We start from the raw sequence: 25,834 nt of genomic DNA on the forward strand, positions 1-25,834 counted from the left end.
GACCTCAACAGATCATGGCCAATAACTTAACCAACTTAGCCAAACAGCCTCAATAATAACTGATCAGACCCCGGACTGTACAGATTACTGATTATCATTCTGCTAATTCATGAAGTGGTCACATTGGACCCAGAGACCTGACAGTAAACCACTCCCTGGACTGCAGAGGAACAAACCCCTGACTGTAAACACCCCAAATGGCTAGTTGATTACACACAAGTCCCCAGACAGATATTGGAAGCTAGATTTGCTATTTTGGTCCCTCCTGGCTGAAGGTGCCAGCCTGGACTTGACTGTAGGCTACTCACCTTAAACATGCCAGCCTGGACTTGACTGTAGGATACTCACCTTAAACATTTGAGAAACGTTTGTTTGCTTGAAGCATGTGCCTTTTTTTGTTGTTTCCATGGCTGGCACATAGTGCAGGTTAACGCTGACATGGCACAGTGTCATACAGCAACCTACTCACTATTTGACTGATTACTGCTGACAACATGACAAGCAGCCTAGTTTTGTAACTGCACTAAATGGCAAGTCAGGATAGAAGTACAGTGAGGCTTTGAGCTCTAACTGAGGGGGTAATGCGCACAAAAGCAAGGCAGGTACAAGATGCTATGAGAATTGAAATAGGCACAATATAAGTTGGCACTAAGTGAGCAAGCAAAGATCTCTGAGATACAGCCTAGCCAAATCCATGAGATTGGTCCCTGACCCTTGATATAAAATGTCCTTGCCAGCAGTATTGCAGTGAGAGAAATCAGCGTGCTCCAAAGTACTGCTCTTGCAATTCTGTAAGTAGACTGGAGCTGTGCCATGATGATGTAGTGAGGTTGGCATGTGGCTGATGCCAATGTCCATCGATATGGGGTTTATGCTGTCACACGCCTAAGTTTTATCCAGTTGTGGGAGAACATGAAATTTCATTTTAATAAGAAAAAAGTAGGTAGTAATGACGGTGATAATGAGTGATAATCCACGCAAATAGGACAGCACAGTGGCTAGCACTACTGCCTCACAGCGTCGGGGACTCGGGTTCGATTCCAGGCTCGGGTGACTGTCTGTATGAAGTTTGCACATTCTCCCAATGTCTGTGTGGGTTTCCTCCAATTGTTCTGGTTTCCTCCCACAATACAAAGATGTGCAGGTTATGTGGATTGGTCATACTAAATTGCGCATAGCATCTAGGGATATGCAGGTTAGGTGAATTAGCCATGGGAAATGCAGGGTTATTGGAATAGGGGTGGGTCAGGGTGGGTCTGGGTAGGATGCTCTTTGGAAGGTGGTGGATGGGTCCACATGTAGGGATTCTATGATTCAAATAGACTTCTCACTAGCAAAAATTTCATCTTGTTGACTCACACTTGGTTAGACAATGGGACTTTACGATCTTGACATTGGGAAGGTCCTCATCAGATATCTCACCTGATTTTCACAAATTTCTCAAACTGGCCCACATCATTTAAGGGATGGGCACATTCTACTCAGGGCAGTTTTTGGGATTTTCCTATGTGCCACTTTCCTACATTACAACAGAGACTACATCTAAAATGTACTTCATTGGCTGAAAGCTCTTTGAGATGTCCTGTGGTTGTATAAGTTGCTATATAAAGGAAAATATTCCCTCTTTAGGGATTTTACTCCAGAACATGTCTGTAATAACAGATTAATGGAGTGAATTGGAAAACACATTGCAAATGAGAAATTACAAATGAAAAAGTTCAATTACAATCAAACTAGTTCCTTTCAAATTTCACTCATTTATAGATATCATGCCTTGATCTCATATTATTGCTTTGTATGTTAATTAGACGTCTCATCAGTTCATTCAATAAGTGTACAAAAATTATAACCAACATCGGCATTTTTAAAAATTTGGCTTTTAAAATCACTATTTTTGTTTAAACAGCAGTGAACTGACCACTGTTTTAATTGAAATTGCTGACAATGTAAGGGACCTGAATTAATGACAACATTCCTGAAGTATTCTGAGCTAATAGCACTATGTTGCAGTGAGAATTGATCTCTCAGTCTGTTGATCTCAGCTTTACTTCTTTGCCATTTCACAACTCCCCCATGGAGCCATCAGCACTCATGGTGCTAATCACCATAGTAAATCACCATTTTAACTACCTGAACATTGACAATTGAGTATTATTGGGTAACTTGTCAACACAGAGCCTCCCAAATGAGCCTGCTGATCGTTCTTCATGGTAGAACTTCTCAGAATTAATGGAGTATTAGGTTGGTCCCTGCATGGAGATCGTGATCGGGAACACAAAAATGTATTCTCGTTTCCGAAGCTAGAAAACCGAAGCCAAATTAATAAACTGTTCTATGGCTGAGATCAAATAACACTGCAGACAAGAGAAATCAAATTGAAGATCTGACTTGTAGAAGTCGATACTATAATATGATGGACTATTTCTCTGATGATGATGGTATTTTGAAAGCTACAAAAGTTACTTTAGTAACCAACCACAATTGAACAAAGCCTAGCCTCGAGGTTTTTCCAGAGATTAATTAGCATGTAATCATAAAATCATTCTGAAGGGGACACTGCTATTTGTCCATTACAAGAAGTAATTCTAATGCTTAAGAATTATTGGTTACATATGCTAATCAGAAAGAATAGTATAAATGGTTGGATTATGGGTTTGCAGTGTTACAGCCATCATAACATTAATAACTGCAAAAATGTTCAACTGATCAGAATGATAACAGACTCTACAGGGTTAAATTATGAGATCAGTTTGTATTAATTTAAACTGCATCATTTTGCTTATAGAAGATCAATAATTGATCTGAATGAAATGTTCTTGTTGACATGATAAAAGAATTTTATAGAATGCATACAAGTAAATGACTTCCTGAGTTGAAATGAAGAAGAAAATGATATAATAAAATTAGAATTCAACGCTTTGAGTTAAAGTTAAAACTATTTAACAGAACAGTTAGTAGAATCTGGAACTGTTGCTCCCAAAGATTGTAAATATGGAATCTATTGGAGCTTTCAAGGCTGAGATTGATGGATTTTTGTCAGATAATGGTATCAAAAGGAATGGAGCACAGACAGGAAAATGGAGATGATGATCTAGTTGAATGGCAGAAGTATAGTGGTCTACCCTTGTTCCCAAGATTACTAAGTTCTGATCGAAGGAAATCTTTTTTCCCCTTCCTTAACCTTTCTAAAAGAAGTCAGGAAGTGGAGATTGACTTCTCTGGAATGGAATATATTTAACACCCAGCATATATACCAATTATACATGTCTTTCATTGACAGTCAATGATCCATAGTTATGCTTCTCTGCATTTGTAGATGACAACAGTGAAATTTAAATTTCCTCTGCTTCAGTGAGATCCTCCTGTGACCCATTACAACTCAACTATAAATGATCTTGCTGGACCTGCTGATTCAGCACTCTCTACCACTTCCATTTCCCATTTTATGCTTGACACCAAGAAGTGATGAGAGTGGAAGCAGTCTGTGTATCTGTACTGTAGAGATAGCCATTTTATTCCCTAATTTTACACTGGATTTTATTAAATAATAATAAAAAAGCTTAATTGATAGCACGGGCCTAAGGAACATGTTGGAATTCCTGACCATAAACAACTTTAAATGATTGGTAATTCCTACCTCCAGAAAATGATGAACATACTGCTGCCCAGTCCATCTAAAATGGGCAGGGAATAGTGACAACCCAGATGGGAAAACCAGCAAAAAATAAACAGTAATACTGGAAATGAATAAAGCAGTCATACTGGACCTCCATTTTGAAGTACAAAAGGCAAGTTGGACCAGAATGTATTATTTCTCAGTATTACTGTTTTGTTTCTTTCTGGGATGGTGGACACACTGTCTAGCCTATCCATTAGAGTCAAGGTTTGGTTGGTGTTTAGCCTACAATGTCAATAGCGGAATGAAAATGACACGTATACTTGCGAACCTCATGAATAATTGGCAGAGCATATATGTGCACTTTCCACTATGTCCATAATGAACATAAAATGGTTGCAATGCTCTGTAAGCAAGATTCCCCACTGCCTGCATGGACTCAGAAACTGTTATCTTATTGCATGTATTATAGCTTAAGCCTGTGTCTAATTACATTTTCAGTGTTACTACATGTTACATACTTGCATTTAGGTTGGTTAATAACAGTCAGTTTTACTTAAGATGTTGATCAGCTTGAGCTGATTTTTAAAAACCAAAAGAATTACGGACGCTGTAAATCAGAATGAGAAACAGAAATTGCTGAATTTCTGAGAAAGGGTCGCTGGACTCGAAACGTTAATTCTGATTTCTCTTCACAGATGTTCCCAGACCTGCTGAGCTTTCCCAGCACCTTCTTTTTTTTGTTTTTGAACTTATTTTTAGTTGGCAGTGCAAGTCAGAGATGGACTAGAGAGATTAAGTTGCTTCTTTCTCACAGTTACAGTTATTGATGAACACCCTCCTATTGTTTTCTTCTAACATGTGTGAATAAGCAAGCGTCTTTTATTGCAAAAGAGCCATTTCCACTCTGAATCCATCAGAATTTCTCAGTTAAGTTTGTTTCACATTAGTTACTTGGAGAAAGTGAAGACTGCAGATGCTGGAGAGTCAGTGTCGAAAAGTGTGGTGCTGGAAAAACACAGCAGATCAAGCAGCATCCGAGGAGCAGGAGAGTCGACGTCTTGCGCATAAGACCTTCCTGATGAAGGTCTTATGCTCTAAATGTCGACTCTCTTATTCCTCAGATGTTGCCTGACCTGTTAGGCTTTTCCAGTGCCAAACATTTTGACTCACATTGGTTACTTGTCAACCTAACTTGATTGTTGGAAAGAATGTCAACATTAGTCTTTGGTGTGGAGTGACAGACCAGCAGCATAAACTGGAAAAAAAACTTGAACTTATTTATGCTAGGTTATCAATAAGGTTTATCGACAGTTGAACAAAATGGCTTCATGTTCAAATCCTGTAAAATGCATATCATATCCAAGAACTCAATTTTGCACAAACTGCAGCTAGCCCATCAACATTTTTAATATCTTCCTATGTCCATGTAGCTGCCTGAGTGGATCATGCAAACACTTACCCCTTAATCCTAACATTTAAACTTGTACTTCTTGAAAGTTGGGAGCTCACATTGATTAAGTTTCAATGATGAATAATAACTTTCAGATGGATGGCTAGTGTCATAGCTATCATGAACTTTAATTGTGCATTTGCATTCTTTCAATGTTATTAAATTAATAAACACAACCAAAGACCCTGCATCCTACTCTGGAAACAAAGTTATAAAATTACAGGATAAATTAAAAAATCATTCATTTCTCAAATTAAATTCAATTCCAATACAGATGGGTTTCAAGGCTCTCAATGAAGTGAGGCATACTTAAACAGTATGCATCTAAATTGTGTTGTGTACAGCTTGATGAGCACCACTTGGCAAAGAATTATGATGCCAGTGGAATTGTGCTCGGGAATCGTGAATTGTTTTTATTGGACTTAGTAGCTACAAATCCTGTGACTCTAAACTGAGTCCAGAGTATGCTCTGAGACTGGAAATTAGGCAGATGCCTGTAGAAACCTCACTGTTCAGCACACTGCTCCAAAGGAATTCAAAAGGGTTCCAACTGAGCTTATGTCTCATCCCCTGGAGTCCCAGGCATTTAGTGGCTGGAAACTACACAGAATCATTTGGCAATATGAACTGGATATCAGTTCTCACTATTTACCCTGACATAAATCTTCTAGTCCTGTCCCAAGACTTGCATGTTATTGGCAGGTTTATAAGAAAAGTAAATAAATCAGACAACTACTTTAAAATTAATTAGCTTGACTTTTATAATTACAGTAAACAAAACTCCTCCCAGCATTGTATTTCTGTTAGTTTCTTTAGATCTCACATTTTAATATTCGAGTGTCTAGCTGGCCCAATATTCAATTTTTCCAATGGTAAAGGGCCCATCAAGAGCAGAAATTTCAGCTTTAGAGACTGCCTTTGAAAGTTCAAATGAAAAATGATTGGTAAAGGGGTACTTTCTGTTTGATTGGCATATTATACAAATGAATCAGAGCAATCTAAAGATATACAATGAAGTTTACAAATCCTTCAAGTTAACTGATCCTGCTTAATTCAAGACTACATCAAGGAAAGATGCAAATCTTTTTGCATCATGTTTATGGAATGTTGTTATTTGGAAATCCAGACCTGGGATTGACCTCCCTCTGTACAAAACATTGCATCTTAAAATTGGTTGTGATTTTAAACAGAAATTATAATTTACCAGCACTTCATTTAATACAATCTAGTGTTCATAGTCGCCGCTTATTGTGTGGTCTCCTCTACATTGGGGAGATGAAATGCAGACTGGGTGATTGCTTTGTTGAATACCTCTTCTCTATCTGTAAAAATTACCCTAAGCTTCCAGGTCCCTGCCACTTCAACATGACACTTCATTCCCAGGTCAACATTTCTGTCTCATACCTATTGTGGTGCTCCAGTGAAGCTCAAAACAAGCAGGAGGAATGATACATCTTCTTCCACCTAGGTCCCTTAAAGCACTCAGGACTCAACACTGAGTTTAATTTCTGAGCATGAACATCTCCCTCCATGTTTGTTACACATGCCCCCCCACTCCCAAGGCCCTTTTCTACATTGGCTGCTTTCAACAGCAATCGCACATCCCGTTAACACCCATTCAGTATTTACTTCTGCCTTGGTTTACTATCAGCAATCCCTTTGTGTTACCAGCTGTTTTCAGTTCTAATGAAGGGTCACTACACTCAAAATATTAACTCTGTTTTATCTCTCCACGGATGCTATCTACTGAGTTTCTCCAGCATTTTCTGATTCTGTTTCAGATCTCTAGCATCTGCAGTTCTTCATTTTAAAAAAAATTCTATGGGGACTTGTCAGGATAGATGTGGAGAATTTTAGACGAAGAGGCATAATCTCAGAATAAAGATTTAAGACAGAGATGAGGAAGAATTTCTTTTCTCAGAGAATAATGAATCTGTGAAATTCTTTACCACGGATGGCTGTTGCGGCTGAGTTGATAAATATATCAAGATTGAGAGAGACAGACTGAAAACAAAAAAAAGGTAGAAATCACAGCAGATCAGGCAGTATCCATGGAGTGAAAGCACACTAATGTTTTGAGTCTAGATTACTTTTCATCAGAGCTAAGGTAAAGTGTGGAAGGGGCAGCATTTATCCAATAATGGGGGAAGGGGAGGGAGGTTGGGGATTTGGAGTGCTGAGATAGAAAGGATGTTGATAGTTCAGATTAAGTAATTGGAATGTGAGAATGGCAGAACAATGATGTGGTGAAAATGAGGACTGCAGACGCTGGAGATTAGAGTCAAGATTAGAGTGGTGCTGGAAATGCACAGCAGGGCAGGCAGCATCCGAGAAGCAGGAAAATTGACGTTTTGGGCAAAAACCCTTCATCAGGAATGAGCAAATGTTGCAAGCTACTGGGATTCTTCTGCTAAAGCACCTAGCTTTAAAAAGAATCCTGCTAAATACAATCTAGGATTTAACTCTGAAATTGGTGATCTGTTATATGCTGTGAGACAGTTTACTGTAGGCTATACCGTGAGGCACCACTGCTGAGCTACATGTTTTTAAGGATGTGGAGAGGCAATGACTTGGCACCATCTTTTATTTCATGTACCTTTTCATGTTTTTGGAATTGCAGGCTTGCAGTTGCAGATTTCTCTGTGTTGGCAGTATTCATGGCAAATAAGGAATGAAAACATCACACAAATCTTTTTTATCTTTGCATCAATTTTGAGAATAAAAATCGCATAACATACCAAAGCCTGGGCACACATAAAACTCTTCTAAATAGTATTTTCTTGAAGGGCACTGTAGAGCTGTGCTCTTAGGATCTTTTATACACATTTTCAAAAATAAAGAGGTAGTGCACTCACTGCGCCTCAGTACTGTAGCCTTTCATTTTGATTTTAGTTTCATAGCAGTTAGTAACCACTGTAACCACCATTAGTTTTTGTAGTCTCATTATTCTAAATCAATGCAATGTTAGAAATGGCTTATCTCTTTAAAAACTTATACACTAGCAAAAAGAAAATGATCTCTGCCTTCTTGTTGATCAATGCCATATATACTGTCCATACTCTCAGAAATTGATGTTATTGACTTCACTGATGTCCAAGCTGTTACCTGGTTGGTCTTCAATTAGCTTTCCAAATAGCTACCACCAAGATACTAGAGTCGTTTTGAACATTGTTAACAATAATCTTTCTGCCAATTACACATTTTACCTAACTTGGCAATGCTTGCATTATCCCTCATAACATAAGAAACTTGGATATCATGGTACTGGAGAATCTAACATATTTATTATAGATGACTACTATACAAAGCATTAGATTATACTAGAACAGCATTGATCAGCATGGTTCCAGTGGCATGCCATGTTTCAAGTAATCCCAGGTAAGAGAGTGTATGACACATGGTCTGATACAGTGATGATAACACATGCATGTCTCTTAACATTATACTGACTCTGAGACTTAACAGAACATCAAGTAATCTGGTCTGATCAGATCGGGGTAGTCTTGGGTTAGATAGTATTTGGAGGTTTTGACAGTCGAGAGAATTGTTGGGATTAGTGAGAGTGACTGGGGAGTGCGATGAGGGGTTCTGTGGTTAACTGAGCATTAGCTGGGTCTTTTCTGTCTCACATATCCTTGGCAATTATCTCAGTAAGTACATCTGTACAGCTGAAATCTCTGACTCTGATTAGATCAGGGAAATTAATCAGGGAAAAGTTGAAAATTCTTGTCTCCTGCAAGCTGGATATCAGAGGAATTGGGTCTAAATAATTTCATTTAAACTAATAATAGAAAATGACCAGAAAATATGGAAAACTGCTTAATTGAAGAATAATTTATTTAACTGATTTAATTTGGAGCCTAGCACAGTAGATTGGAAATGGTGTTTGTAGGATTATGCAGTAATGAAGAAATGAAAGCATTTTGGGAAGAGAGATTCCAAGCATAAACTAGGCACAGTTGAGACTTGAGAATGATGTGGACAAAATGGAGAAATGGGTGGAAACTTAGTAGATAGGAAAGTATAAGGTGATGGGAAGATGGACAAAAAGCAATGTGTGTTCTGATTTTGAAAACTAAATGAGTAGAGATATAATGGTGTCTATAAGCATAAATATTTAAATGTGGAAGGGTAGGTTTCTAAGGCGGTTAAAAACTTTTAGATAGTTGAATTTATAGATATTGATAAAATATATCAAAGTGGATAAATCTTGCTAAAACTTCATAAATCACTAGTCAGGCCTAAATCGAGGTGCTGCAGACAACTTTAGGCATCACAAAAAAAAATAAAGGTCTTAGAAATGTCTCCAGGAATATTTACAAGATATCTACAATACTATATATGCATTTATGTATGATGATGGTCAAAATAAGGTTCATGTTTCAAACTACAAAAAAAAGTTTTGATAAGCTTTGCTTATGCAACCAAAATAATTTACCTTAGAATTTGTATCACCTGAAACATTTTTATGTTGTAATGAAGGCTGTTACAGCATTTGTGCTAAGACCTGTAAACTGATTATAGATTTATGATCTGACTGCAACCTCCAGTGTGCATAGCAAAGCCCAATCAGTCAAATACTTTCCTGTTGCCATGGAAACTGTTACCTACGGACAGACTGGACTGTTACATCACCATATAGCATATTATTTATTTGCAATTTTCTCCCCTCCACTTGCTAGGCACAAGCTCATAAGTATTGTTTGTTGCCTCATTCTTACAGCATTTATTTATAAGTGACCTTTGATAATGAGTATTGGCAAAGTATTTAACTGCAATGGCATCACAAATCTGTACTCACCCAATGTCTAAATATGAGCATTTCCAAAGGATTTACTAAATGGAGATAACAATTGGATAATCTGCCAATTCTCCCCCTAAAAGCCTCGTGTCCACTGCTGAGCTGAACAAGTTGGCACAGATTGAACATTGATTCTGGAACTTTCTTGGTTTGAGGGGAATTCCTGAAGAAGGGCTCATGCCCAAAACGTCGATTCTCCTGCCCCTTGGATGCTGCCTGACCTGCTGCGCCTTTCCAGCAACACATTTTCAGCAACTTTCTTGGTTTGCTTGGCTCATGTACTTATTGGGAGAAGGTGAGGACTGCAGATGCTGGAGATCAGAGTCGAGAATGTAGTGCTGGAAAAGTACAGTAGGTCAGGCAGCACCCAAGGAACAGGAGAATCAACATTTCGGGCATAAGTCCTTCATCAGGAATCAGGATGCTGCCTGACCTGCTGTGCTTTTCTAGCACTACATTCTCGACTCATGTACTTATTGGACTCACTTGCTGAACCACTGGGAGAGCAGAGAATCCTGTTAATAGTTCAATTATATTTTGTAAACTCAGTTTGCATAAAGTGAAAAAACAGTAAGAATTCTGAAGAACCATAAGGAATTCCAAATTCAATATGCACTAGAAAGCTTTTCTCTAACAGACATATGGATCCATCAGAAATTGAACTAAACATTTAATAAAATTAAGAAAGTATTCCATACTTATGGAAGTGAAATATTGAACTACAAACTTAGGGAAATCGTATTTGGGATTTTGCTAACACCAAATTACCTGTGGCAATTTTCACCACCATCAGAGGAAAGGAGTAATTAAAGGATCTGGCAAGTTGACAGGCTCATTTGATTTCATGTTATTAATTGAGGTCAGACAAATGATAAAGGTCCCTCTTGTGGTACAGAGGCAGTGTTCCCACCACTGAACGAGGAGGCCTGGGAACTGGTTCTCACCATTAACAACTTTTCCTTCCAATCCTCCCACTTCCTCCAAACCAAAGGGGTAGCCGTGGGCACCTGCTTGGGCTCCAGCTATGCCTGCCTTTTTGTCGGGTACGTGGAACAGTCAATCTTTCGCAGTTACACCGGCACCATTCCCCACCTTTTCCTCCATTACATCGATGACTGTATTGGTGCCACCTCGTGCTCCCACGAGGAGGTTGAACAGTTCATCAACTTCACTAACACCTTTCACCCGGACCTCAGATTCACCTGGACCATCTCGGACAACTCCTTCCCCTTCCTGGACCTCTCCATTTCCATCTCCATCGAACGACTAACCACAGACATCTACTACAAACACACCAACTCCCACAGGTACCTAGACTACACCTCCTCCCACCCTGCCTCCTGTAAAAATGCCATCTCTTATTCCCAATTCCTCCGCCTCTGCAGCATCTGTTTCCAGGATGACCAAGTCCACCATAGAAAATCCCAGATGGCCTCCTTCTTCAAAGACCGCAATTTCCCTTCCAACGTGGTCGACGATGCCCTCCAGTGCATCTCCTCCATTTCCGACACCTCCGCCCTTGAACCCCAACCCTCCCAACGCAACAAGGACAGAACTCCCCTGGTCCTCAGCTTCCACCCCATCAACTTCCGTTTCAATCACATCATCCTCCGCCACTTCTGCCACCTACAAAAGACCTCACTACTAGGGATATATTTCCCTCCTCACCCTTATCAGCGTTTTGGAGAGACCATTCCTCCCGCGACTCCCTTGTCAGATCCATGTCCACCTCCACCCCCCAATCAGCCCACACCCCACTTCCAGCACCTAGCTCTGCCACTGCAAGAAGTGCAAAATACGCGCCCACACTTCCCCCCTCACCTCGGTCCAAGGTCCCAGAGGATCCTTCCACATCCGACAGAAATTCACTTGTACTTCCACAAACGTTATCTACTATATCCAATGCACCCGATGTGGTCTCCTCTACATCAGGGAGACAAAACGCCAGAGAACATCTCTGGGACAGCCGCACCAACTAACCCCACCACCCCGTGGCTGAATACTTTTATTCCCCCTCCCACTCCGCCAAGGACATGCAAGTCCTGGGCTTTCTCCATTGCCAAACCCTAACCACCCGACACCTGGAAGAAGAATGCCTCATCTTCCACATTGGGACCCTGCAACCACATGGGAATAATGTGGATTTCACCAGTTTCCTCATTTCCCCTACTCCATCTTATCCCAGTCCCAAGTCTCCAATCTGGCACTGTCCTTTTGACCTGTCCTACCTGTCCATTGTCTTTCCCATCTTTCTGCTTCACCCTCCTCTCTGACTTATCACCTTCTCCCCCACCTTAATCTACCTATCGCATTCTCAGCTACCTTGCCCCAGCCCCACCCTCCTCCCATTTATCTCTCAGCAACTCGGCCCACAAACCTTATTCCTGATGAAGGGCATATGCCCGAAATGTCGACTCTCCTGCTCCTCAGATGCTGCCTGGCCTGCTGTGCTTTTCTGGCACCACACTCTATGACTCTGATCTCCAGTCCTCACTTTCTCCATATATGTAAACATGTCTTATAAAACATAGTTCGGGGACAACCTTCCTGATAACTTTATTTTGCCATCGACAAATCACAATAAAGATGCATTTCTCTATTATAGATCAGTTAATGTTTAAATTGTACTTTATCAAGGAGAAAAATAAATGAGTTACCCATCCCCTCTTCAGTTCTCATGCAGTATTGAGAACCCCGTAAATAAGTAATTGATTGTCAGTAAAGTGAAATCAAAAGCAACAAAACTATTACTTCTGCTTTGATAATGAACATTGTAAAATCATCTCAACACTTAACAGATATATCAGAGGTAGGACATAATGTCACTGAAAATAAGTAAAAATAGGAACGCTCAGCAAGTGCATTAGTTTAGAATTTAAATTATGACACTAAAAATTACACTTTTCAATTAAGCTCAATATAGCCTTTTCTACAACATTGTCAGTGATAGATGCCTTTTCTTTGCCAGATTTCCCATACTTCCACACACTCTTGTTCTGCTATAACCATTCACACCTCCCTTGCACCCACTCTTTGCTTCTTTAGTTCTTCTTTAGGATTCCCTTTTGCCTTACACCATTAATTCAGTTATCATTTAATTAATCATATTTTCTCCCTATCACAGAGCCCCATCTTTCTCCTATGCTTCCCTTCACTTTACCATGACTTTGTATGTGTTGAGATGCTCTTAATCTCCAACGTCTTCCAGTTCAAATGAAAGATCATCAGCTGAAGCATTGGTCCCAATATCTACTGGAAGGTGGGAGGGTGCAAGTGAAGTTTTGTGAATGGAGAGGACTTTATTATTATAGTCACAGTGACATTTACAGCACAGATTAAGGCCATTCAGCCCACCAATGCTGGTGCTGGTCAACAAAGATGACATTAATTCCATTTTCCAGCTCTTACCTTGTAGCCTGGAAGCGATGGCACAAGTGAATATCTAAGTACGACTAAAACATTTCAAGACTTTCTGACTCAACCACCCATTGAAGAAAATCCAAACAGGATGCAGGAAGGTTGCAAATTAGTCACAAGTGGAGAGGCTGTTTCAGGAGAGAAGAAGTGAGAGGCTGGAGCTTGGGGTGGGAAAGGGAAGCAATTTCAGAATGGAGGAGAATAGGAGTTCTGGAGTCACCAGGCGAACTTTACAATTGCAGCCCTGAGTGATTAGTAGAGGGTAAGACAAAGGCTTCTTTGAAGGAAGTCTTCCTACTTCTCCTAGCCTGCATGGAATACTGCTAAATGCACTTAACCTCTTGAGCTGGTAACTCTTACTTTTCTTTCAGTGCCACTAACATGTGCAAACTTTGCTTTTCTCTTCATAGATGCTACTTCACCTGTTGAGAGTTTCCAACATTTTCCCGCTTTACCTACATTTGTACCTACATCTAGAAGTAGCTTATTGAAAGAAAGACAAGTCAGTTAAAGGTAAAAATGGAATGGACTGCAGTTTGGACTGAGAGAGAAGCTGAGAATTTAGGGAGTGAGGCAATCTTACAGGTCAATCTCTTTCTAAAAATGTAACCACTTACAGTTTAACTGAAAATTACTGTTTAAGTAAGATTTAAGTTTGTTCAAGACTTAGGCAGAGATTAAACGCACTGATAACTGGATAGTAGCTATAATAATCTTCGAGGGGAAAGTGAGGACTGCAGATGCTGGAGATCAGAGCTGAAAATGTGTTGCTGGAAAAGCGCAGCAGGTCAGGCAGCATCCAAGGAACAGGAGAATCGACGTTTCGGGCATAAGCCCTTCTTCAGGAATGAGGAAAGTAGGCCCAGCAGGCTAAGATAAAAGGTAGGAAGGAGGGACTTAGGGAGGGGCGTTGGAAATGCGATAGGTGGAAGGAGGTCAAGGTGAGGGTGATAGGCCGGAGTGGGGTGGGGGCGGAGAGGTCAGGAAGAAGATTGCAGGTTAGGAAGGCGGTGCTGAGTTCGAGGGATTTGACTGAGACAAGGTGGGGGGAGGGGAAATGAGGAATAGCAACACGACGGTTGGAGGAAGAGCGCTTCATCTTCCGCCTAGGAACCCTCCAACCACAAGGGATGAACTCAGATTTCTCCAGTTTCCTCATTTCCCCTCCCCGCACCTTGTCTCAGTCAAATCCCTCGAACTCAGCACCGCCTTCCTAACCTGCAATCTTCTTCCTGACCTCTCCGTCCCCACCCCACTCCGGCCTATCACCCTCACCTTGACCTCCTTCCACCTATCGCATTTCCAACGCCCCTCCCACAAGTCCCTCCTCCCTACCTTTTATCTTAGCCGGCTGGGCACACTTCCCTCATTCCTGAAGAAGGGCTTATGCCCGAAACGTTGATTCTCCTGTTCCTTGGATGCTGCCTGACCTGCTGTGCTTTTCCAGCAACACATTTTCAGCAGTAGCTATAATAAATTAATTATGCAGCTAGTTTGATCAGTTCTACTGCAGCAGAGCTGACTTTTCCCATTTTCAGTCAGGAAAGTATGGGGGTTCTGAGGGCAACTTGCATTGAGTGTTGCTTGCACTGAGTGAGAAGCTGGGAATTTGGTGAGTGAAGGAGGGATTAAGGAGATACCCTTTTCCTTTTTTATCTTTTCCACTCCACTGGTGCTGGCCAACAAAGTTCCCCTTGATGCCTGCTATCTCCCACACTGTTCCATTTTTAAACATTTCCCTGGTCAAGCTCACTTCCTGCACAGTTAACAACAGCTGCTCCAATCACAATGCATTTCCCCCTTTAAAATTTGTAGTCTAGCTTTTAAACATTTCTAGATATCGTTAAGTGATGTTAGCCATTCACAATGCCAGTGTTTGCTGATGGATTCAGGCAAATGATAATGTGGTTAATGGTTAGAGTCTGAAATCAGAAATTGAACTTTGCTCCCTCTGTGCTTTAGCCTGAAGAGAAAATCTGGCGTGTTGTGTTTTGATTTGAATGTAAGAGAAGTTTCCACAAAACAGTTACAAAAATAAAGTCATAGATTCTCAATGGATCAACCTCAGGAAATAGCCTCAGGAAATTATAACCATTACCTATTTGTTCAGGACTGAAAAAACACTTGCCCTTCATTTTTAAGTCATGCACCATTTAGTCATAGATAGTCATTTATAAATAGTTAATTTCATAATTCCCATCCATGTATTCAACTCACTCAATGGCCTCATCCATCTCCCTCTGCCTTAGTATATCTTTGAGCCCTACAACTTTCACAGATTCATGTATTCCTCTAATTCTGATCTTCTGTACATTTCTGATATTTATTGCCCCATCACCGTTGATGTGCCTTCAGATATCTAGGCCTAATGGCTGGAATTCCATCTTTAAACTTCTCTGCCTTTCTGCCTCTCTTTACTAACCCTGCCACCCCAAAAACACTCCTCAGACCCAACTCATTTGCTCAAATATCCCCTTTAGTAATACTTTTGTGAAGAAACGAGGGTCAATTTAAAGCCAGTCTAAGTGGATCCTGTTGTTGAAATGAATAGGAGCTGCTTTATATTTTAGAATTCTATACTGGTAAACAGATTAGGATTTTCAATGATATGGCAACAAGTGAGCCTCACTGAATTATGCACATACACTGCACTAGCTGCTGAGAGATTCTGCTTTTGGCTTCTGTCCATGTCTTCATTACTACAATCGCAACCTCACCACAGGGAGGTTAAGCTAAACATCAACTCTAATCCCCTGGCTGCTGAACCATCATCTGGAAAGTTAATAGTGCTATCAGGCCCTTTGATACCTCAGCTAGCTATAGGAATAATTTCAATCGAACTGCTAACCTGATCATGTTAATGGCAAATAAAATAACTTGTTTCCCAGTCAGTTTGGGGCTTCACTGAATAATTTTCAGTCAATGGCCCCTCAAGAATTACTGAAGAGCTGCCAAATATTAATTGAAACAATTAATGGAATGGATCATGTGAAGAACCTGGATACTAGTGCAGCATAATCTATTCTGGTTAAGAAGTCTTTACAGGATTAATTCTGAAAGAGCTGGAGTTACAATTACTTGAAGAAGTCCCAAAAGGTTAGTAGACTACATGGTAATTAGAAGTTTCTAATATGTAGTATTTCTCAGGGAATGGTGTTTTACACTAAGTACCAAGGTATCTTCACAGCACAATCCAAGAAAGTCACAAGAACTCTCTTAGAGAGGCATTGTTGTTTTCATCAAGCTCTCTTTTAAATTTAATGATTCTGAAATCCACAGAGCCTTCAGCCTTTGTAGACATGTTCCATTTTTTTATGGGGAGAATTCCACTCCAGTATTGTAAACAAAGAGCAATATTTGTAAGACAACAAAAAGACAGAAATCCTGCTTATAATTATTATTGTCTTATACTAAACTTACTTCAAATATATGGTGGCTCAGTGTTTAGCACGGCTGCCTCACAGTATCAGGGACCCGGGTTTGATTCTACCCTCAGGTGACTGTCGTGTGGAGTTTGCATGTTCTTCCAGTGTCTGCATTGCTTTCCACTGTGTGCTCTGGTTTACTTTGACAGTCCAAAGATGTGCAGCTTAAGTGGATTGGCCATGCTAAATTGCCCATAGTGTGCAGGGATTGGGTAGGGGTGTGGGTCAGGGTGGGATGCTCTTTGGAGGACTTGATGGGCCAAGTGGCCTGCTTCTACACTGTAAGGATTTTATGAAAAGCTGAGAGGTAGGGAAGATCTAGCAGAAAAAGGCAAGAACAGGGGTCCAATGTTGGATGTGAATGCTAGGCAGATGTAAAACTTGGAAATACGAATTGGGAACAGAAGTAAGCCATTTGATTCCTCAAGTTACTCCACTATCATGGCTGATCTAATTGTGGCCTTTTATTTATTCTTTCATGGGACACGGGCACTGCAGGCTAGTCCATTGTTTATTGTCCATTCCTAATCACCCAAGGAGTGCCCCAGTATCCTCAGTGAAGATGAAGCCATGACCTGAGGCCCTCTATGCCACCACCACACTGAAAAGGAAGTGTGTGAAATCTCGGAGGTTGTATTGGCAAGGAGTTCAACTACAGTGTCCAGCAATACATAGAAAATCATCTAAGTAAGTACTCTATCTAGATTAGACCCAGGGCTCAAGCTGATAATCACATCTCACACTTACAATCACATGTCTGCAGCACATAGATGAGAAAATGCTCAAAGGGTACGGCACTCAGGATTGCCAGAGACCAGGCACCTAACCAGCTCCAGGAAAAGCCATGCCCTGTTGGCCACAAGAGATGTGATCAATCTTCAAGAAAGATGCACAGGAATTTCAGGCAAGCCAGAGGCACTCAGCAAGTTGGAATAAAAGGTAAAGGAGTCTGTCTATGTTCCCAATGCTGTAACTGCTCTGTTATGCAAATGCTTGGCTGACTTCATGGAAAGGTTGGTGAGCCCCTTGAAGATCCAAGTCCAGCAGAATGCTCAATGGCTGCTGGATTTGGATCTGCACTCAACTACTCTCACCATGGCTGCTCAACATCAATAACAGAGTTAGGGTGGGTGGGTGGGGGATGGGGGAGGGAGGGGGTGGATGAGGAAGGGGGCGTCAATCCCCACACCAAATGCCCCTTCCTCACCAAGAGATAGGGATGGTACCATTAGGCACCCACCTTGACAGACAGACTGTAGCAGTTCCTTCTCAGGACATTCCAGAAGTCTTCCTGCCTGTGAACCAAATATAACTAGCAGTTCAAGCCCAGGAGGGTACGTCTGCCTGTGTGTAGGACATTCTCATCAAGGGATTTGCTAAGCCAAAAGACACCAGAAGACCACCAAAGTCTTCAAAGTCTATAGACCACACAACACAACAGGCTTGCTCCATAGCAAGTCAGCCTGCATCTAGACATAATCATAGAGAAAGAAGAAGAAAAAAAGACATTCCTAGGGCTTATTAATGACAAAGCTGTTCAATCATCATATAATATCTGCAACTTTGTAAATATAGTTCACTTCCACTACAATAATATCTGCTGTAGTCTGATTGTGCCACTAGCCTTTGGTCAGGTACAGCAATGGTAAAGAAGTGGTGCATCTTCAACTTACAAAAAGATGATCTTACATTGCAACCATCAAACATAGTTTCTCAGAATGAATGAAGTGGGTGACTGAAGGTAGCTCTATGCATCAGGGAATGACATACCTAAAAATTGGGGATTGCAGCCAAGGAATGATGGAGTAATAAAAATTGAAAATGTTAGAGAAACTCAGCAGATCTGGTGGCATCTGTCGAGAGAAAAGCAATTTTGAATGCAATAAATCTTCAGAACCCAAGACTTTAGATGAATGTCCACGACCCTGAGTCTAAAGTTAACATGTAGGAAAGGAATTGGAGCCTGAGATATTCAAATCATTCACTTCTCATTCACAATAGAGGGAAGAAATGGTGCACTGTGAATGCTTCCACACATTTTAGGAGGGGAAGTTTTGTCACATATCTAGTCTTCAACAAATAACTTGAAATATTTAAGGCTGTGAGATGGCCAATGACCAACTTACACATTACATATCCTTAACTGTGCAATGCTCTACTGAAACAAATATATGAATTACAAACCATTGTGCTTTAAGCACTATCAAAGAGGATGCTCAGGAATAGCAATAACACAGGGAAGGCTCATAATCCTCTGACCCTTTGAAAGCTTGTGAAAGAGAAATGCTCAGAAAGACCATTCTCAAGATGAGTTAAAAATTTGGTAGTCCTCATAAGGGAATGCACTGCCTGAAATTACTTGTATGGCCTTTACACAAGAGCAATTGTAGCACAAACATCCAGAAGAGAGATGTAATGCAAGTCCTCATTGTATAATTATTGCTTTACTGCTAATGCTAGACTAGGATAAAGTTTGTGCAAGCATTCTAGCTTATGAAGAGATGAGGATATCAGTTCCACATTTGAAAAGAGAACTGAATTTTTTACTATATAGAGCAATGAATGGTGAAAACAACTAAGTCAGTTACCAATGGGAAATACATTCAGTGAAGGGTTGTCTGCTAACTGCACAAATTAAATTAGAACTGACAAACAGAAAGCTGAAACATTATAGTTGCATGTAGCTAGAAGGTACTCTCTGGCTTCTCTATAACATTGTCCTGTCTTTCTCTCTTTAATGATGCTCCTGTCACATCTCAGATCCACACTTTCATCTTCTTCCTCAGACGATTCGTCTCACTTCTGTACCTCCTCCTTTTCTGACATGTTTCCCCTTTGCTGACTGAAATTGTGGAGGGCACAGCACACCACTATGTTACAGGATGCCCTGGCTGGATGGTACTGCTTCAGAGATCAGAATTTCAATTTTTAGAGGTCTATGGTCTGTTGCACATTAGCCCTGGTTGAAGCGTGAGCAGAAAGCACATTTGATATTCCTTGTCATCCACCAACCATCATTGTTTAAATAAGACTTACACCTGTGAGTGCTCCAGTATGTACAAATCTTGGTAACTCCTTGAATTTCTAGTGCAGACCTACAAAATCTGGCTGTTATGGTCATAAGTGAATTGTAATTTAAGGGACTGGATTCCTTTTCTCTTCAAAAACATTTCTGTTGATGATGGAGCACTCTCAAAGCTATGTGGGTATAATTGATTGCATATTGCACTTTCAGCAAGGTAGTAATGTATGACAAACCTGATTTCTTGGCTGCTTGACTGGCCTTGTCAAGGGGGAGTGGGATAAATAGGTGGTCTCTGCATGAGTGATATCCCAATGCCTTTATGAGTAGAGGACTGAGAAATGACTGAGAAATGGATGCTCTCTGAAAGTACCCCTTTAGCAAAGATTGAAGGAGAGCTGAATCCTGAGGGCTATCACGATGGGATTGCCATTGGGTCCCTATGACTGCAGCTCCTCATCAAGCAACTGTTATAGCTGTGACATGATAGATTGGGATATCCAGAATCTTCTTCTGTAGCAGACCTTAGTCATTTGCAAACTGCTGTGCCAAAGTGAGTACATACAGCTCTGCAGCAGAACTCTCTGCCTCCTCGGAGAATTTTGTTGTGCTGCTTAGAGATGCTGTGCAGCAGTCAGTAGTGGCTCTGCCTTGATATCCCCAAAATTGCCCTTTTTCAAATGTAAAACAACCATCTTAGATCCACTCTTCTCTTCCTCAAGCTGAATATGATATTCAATCATATTATGATCACTACTACCTGAGGGCACCTGCATTATGAGATCAATAATTAATCCTGTTTCATTTCACATTACAAAATCTTGTTTTGCCTCTACCTTGTTTGGCTCCAAAGTATGCTGCTCTAAGAAACTGTTCTGAATCACTGTATGACCTCACTGTTCAGGCTACTTTTGTCAACCTAATTCATCTAATCTATATGCGGATTAAAATTGCCCAGAGTTTTCACTGTACCATTCTCACAAGCCCCATTAGTTCTTAGTGAATACCCTGTCTTTCAGTGTTATTACCATTTGGGGACCAAATGCTACACATACAAGTGATAACTACTTGCATTATCTCTCGTATAAACATTAAATTGATTCTTCATCTTAATCTACAGAATTAAGGTCATCTCTTTTTTTTTATAGCAAGGTCATTCTTAATTAACACTTAACTTCCTCGTTCCTATCTTTCCTATATGTCTTCAGGTCACACTTTTTATTATCTTGCAGCCATGGCTAAGTTCTGATTGCATCATCAATTCATCTGCTTTGCCATGAATGCTGCATCCAGTTAGATATCAAGCCCCTAGTTCTGTCCTTTTCACTATTTTTGAAACATCCAGCCTGATTTGCTGGTGCACTTTTAGGTTTGTATGCTCTTTCTCTTCCTGTCATGCTTTAATCATAATTTCCCTCATTGCTACCTTGCTCCCTTGCCTTATCTTTCCAATTCAATTTCTCACAACTTCTAAAACTTGACTCTTTGACCCCATTATTTAGCTTAAAACTCTCTCTCTACTAACATGGCCAATTCACCTAACCTGCACATTTTTATACTGTGGGAGGAAACCGGAGCACCCGGAGGAAACCCACGCAGACACACGAGGAGAATGTGCAAACTCCACACAGACAGTTGCCTGAGGCGGGAATTGAACCTGTGTCTCTGGCGCTGTGAGGCAGCAGTGCTAACCGCTGTACCACAGTGCTGCCCCCAAGGGAAGAAGAAGGGAGGAAAACGGGGAAAATTAAAATCTAAAATTATACAAATTATTCATGATGGAGCACTCAGAGAAAATGAAATGTGAAATAAAGGAACAGAAAAATAGAGATTTAGAATTAGCAAAGGCATTGCATTTTACATACTCCAGGCAAAAGGTAAATGAATCAAATCATTTACATTTGCATTTTCATTTATTTTATCAAAATAACTGCTGTGAAACTACGTATTAGAAAATATTACACATTTATGATCAATTTTAGTTGGAATAACTACTTGAAAGAAGATTGTAAGTTGTGCATATGATATATTACTTATTGGAGAACAGATTATAAATATGCACAAATGCAGTCTCGAACTGATTTAACTGTAAGTATTGAATTGTTTATTATCAAAGTTGTCTGTAAAGAGTTCAGCAGCCATACATGAGCAGACTGCAGATAAGGAATGACTCATTATTATGGCAGGTTATTTGTTACAACATGGTTTGATAATTTTTTAAAATTTCTATACTGATCGGTTATAGTGAACTTTGTTGCTCAAGTTTGGCAAATAACAAGTCCCAGAGGTGGTGAAAATGCCTGTTTAACAATTCTTCTCCAAATGCAGCATACTGCATGAAGCAACATTGGACATGATCAGAAAGTGAGAAACAGAAAAGGATAAATTACATACAGAAAAGAGGTGGAGGATAGGAAAGAGAGACTGAGAGTGGGAAAAGATAATAAATAACAATCATGATTTTGAAAGTATTTGCATGTCTAAAAATGAAATGTTTGCATTTATTTGGCACCTGTCATAATAGAAAGTTCCAAAGGGCCTTAATAATAAATTACTTATGAAATGTAGTCACTGTCGTAATGTAGGAGCTGTGGCAGCTAATTAGAGTGTACAGAAAGAAGATAAAGAGAAACAGCAAAGGAGGAGGTGTGAAGAATTCAAGAGTAAGAAATAAACAGAGATCAGCAGAAAATTAAACTAATTGTTGTCTCTGAGTAAAGTCTGCAAATACAGCAGCAGCACTGGGGCAAAAATGATAAAGTGCTGAATCAATGTCCCTGGATACTGAGTTCTCACACACTAAATGCAAATGAGTCAATGGTAGTCATTCTCAGATTCATCCATTGTTTTCAGAATGGCATAAGCATTCTGCCAAGTAATTAATATCTCCCTACTATTGTGTCAGGATATAATGAATGATCTGGGTAAAACATCCCCCTCATCTAAATTTCATACCACAGTCTCAATGATCAGTCTGCAGACTACCCCTTGCTTATATACAACCATTACAGGTTTGTGTGGGAATCATGTGATTGTCCATTGGCTTAAAGTCTGGAACATGACATGCAATGCATTCAGAAGGGAAACCAGACATTGCATACATATTAATTATTGAAAGTAGAAGATTCCTCCACTATGTCAGATTAACAAGACAAGACACAGGATGGTGGTAATAGGTTTCTTTTTAGACTGGTGGCCTATGACCAGTGGTGTGCAACAAGGATCAGTGCTGGATTCACTGCTTTTCATCATTTATATAAATGATTTGGATTTGAACATAAGGGCACGGTTAATAAGTTTGCAGATGACACCAAATTGATGATGTAATGGACAGTAAAGAAAATTATCCCAGAGTACAACGGGACCTTAATCAGGCCAAGGAATGGCAGGTAAAGTTCCGTTTAGATAAATCTGAAGTGTTGCATTTTGTGAAATACACCAGGGCAGGACTTATACAGTTAATGGTAGGGCCCTAGGGAGTGTTGTCAAACAGACAGACTGAAAGGTACAGGTGTGTAGTTCCTTGTAAATGGAGTCAGAGGTAGACAAGATGGTGAAGACAACATTTGGCACGCTTGCCTTCATTTGTCAGAACATTGAGTATAGGACTGGGATGTCATTATTGCGACTGTACAGGACTGGTGAAGCCACTTTTAGAGTACCGTGTACAATTCTAGAGGGTTTCCATTATAGGGAGAGGCTGAATAGGCTTGGGCTATTTTCCAAGTGTCGGAGACAAGCGGTGACCTCATAGAGATTTATAAAATCATGAGAGGCATGGATAGGGTGAAAAGTCGAGGTCTTTTTCCTTGGTTGGGGGAGTCCAAAAGACAGTATAGTTTGAGGTGAGAGAGGAGAGATTTAAAAAGGACCTGTGGGGTAACTCCTTCACACCAAGGCTGGTGCGTGTATGGAACAAGCTATCAGAGGGAGTGGTGGAAGCGGATACAATCACAGCATTTAAAAGGCATCTGGATGGTTATATGAATAGGAAAGTTTTAGAGGGACGTGGACTAAATGCTGGCAAATGGGATTAGGTCAGATTGGGATATCTAGTCGGCACATTTGAGTTGGACGGAAGGGTCTGCTTCAGTGCTGAATGACTCAATGAATCTATCAGTAATAAAATCCAAATAGCATAGTTCTGTCTACATTTAAAGTTCATTATTTAATATAACTGAGAGTAAGTATGTAAGTTAGCTCACTGAGCTTGAAGGTTTGTTTCCAGACATTTTGTTACCACATTAGGTAACACTGAGAGTTTCTTAGTCAAAGAATACTGCATGAAATGAACGGTGCCATTCTGAACCTAAATAGGACATAATTAGATTATCTCAAAATTACAAATAAGTCATCTTTGATAATTTCACAAAATAAAAGGAAAATAGCAATTATTATTCATAGCTCCTGTGCAAAGGGCCTTGAAATTATTTTTCTGATTACTTTGAAGTGGTTCACAGCCCACTACACTCAGAGACACCTAAGTGTGAAAGTTTTAAACTAGTATTTCTTTGTGCTCTGTTTTATGGTATTTTATGATTTTTGAAGTGTAAACTCACTCCAAGTTTTGTCTGTTTATAAAGTTGAACTACAAAAGAGAAAAAAATGAGGTCTGACCTTGGAAGTTCAAAGCTCTTTGCTTCATACTGTGCCTCCAAGTTCTAATGGAAAAATGACTGATAAATTGAAACAGTTTCTGTGCTTTAGTGTGTGCGCCCATGGCCAACCTAATGCCTCAGGTCCCACCTACAGAAACTAATGAGCTCTGGGCTCCTCTGTAGCTTTCCCAGACAGTTGCACAGCAAGGAGGATTTCAATTTCAGGTTGCTGCCTCAAGTCCTTGGAGAAAGGTGGGGGATTGATCAAGAGCGAAAGACAGATAAAAAACCAGTAGGGAAAGAAGCAATCAAGAGGGAGGGGGAAAGCGATCAGGCGAAGTGTGCAGAGATTAGGTGAGGTGAAGGTTATAGCTCAGGCTGGCTTCACATGCAGCTGAAGGATCACTGGTTATACCACATAGAGATCACACTTATCTAAATGCAGCTAACTCAGAGATGGCTATATTTAGGGTAGCCTCCAATTCAAACTGACTATGCCTTCCATTACATTGCAAAGGTTAGTTCAGTTCTACTGGCAACTCCATAAATAACAAACCAGTCTGTAGTTATGTGTTACAGGACCTATACAAGATCCAGGCTTGCACTGAAAAGTGGCAACAAAATTTACAACACGTAATTGTCAGGCAGTGACCTTCTCGAACAAGAAGAGGGTTCAAACATCTTCCATTAACTTTTACTGGAATTATCATGGATGAATCCCATTCCATGAACATCCTGGGAGGATTGCCATGAACCAGAAACATAACTGAACTATCAGATTAAATACTGTGACTACAGGAATAAATTACTAACTTGGATTTCTACAGCAAGTCTTTATCAAGGAAGCAGATGCAACACAGGACATGGTGACAGAGGAAGAAATTCAGTCACCAGGAAAGTTCACAATTGATAAGGCAGAGGTATTAAAAGAGTACTAAAAGAGATGGTGGGAGAAATATCAAGTGCACTAGTGGTCATTTTCCAAAATTCACTGGAGGTCAGGGGCAGTTAAAGTCATAGAGTCATAGAGATGTACAGCATGGAAACAGACCCTTCAGTCCAACCTGTCCACGCCGACCAGATATCCCAACCCAATCTAGTCCCACCTGCCAGCACCCGGCCCATGTCCCTCTAAACCCTTCCTATTCATATACCCATCCAAATGCCTCTTAAATGTTGCAATTGTACCAGCCTCCACCACATCCTCTGGCAGCTCATTCCATACATGTACCACCCTCTGCATGAAAAAGTTGCCCCTTAGGTCTCTTTTATATCTTTCCCCTCTCATCCTAAACCTATGCCCTTGGGACTCCCCGACCCCAGGGAAAAGACTTGGTCTAGTTATCCTATCCATGCCCCTCATAATTTTGTAAACCTCTATAAGGTCACCCCTCAGCCTCCGACGCTCCAGGGAAAACAGCTCCAGCCAGTTCAGCCCCTCCCTATAGCTCAGGTCCTTCAACCCTGGCAACGTCCTTGTAAATCTTTTCTGAACCCTTTCA

General features: G+C 40.4%; 1 protein-coding gene across 2 annotated transcripts in view; it reads right to left on the reverse strand.

The window, feature by feature from the left end:
- prkn (parkin RBR E3 ubiquitin protein ligase) overlaps positions 1 to 25,834 on the reverse strand; it is a 1,164,944-nt gene that overhangs the window by 343,925 nt on the left and 795,185 nt on the right. The gene's annotated exons all lie outside the window — the stretch shown is intronic.

Source organism: Chiloscyllium plagiosum, unplaced genomic scaffold, assembly GCF_037043375.1.
Source record: "Chiloscyllium plagiosum isolate Xiang-an unplaced genomic scaffold, Cpla_swu_hap1 HiC_scaffold_10, whole genome shotgun sequence".
In the NCBI taxonomy this organism is placed as follows: domain Eukaryota; kingdom Metazoa; phylum Chordata; class Chondrichthyes; order Orectolobiformes; family Hemiscylliidae; genus Chiloscyllium; species Chiloscyllium plagiosum.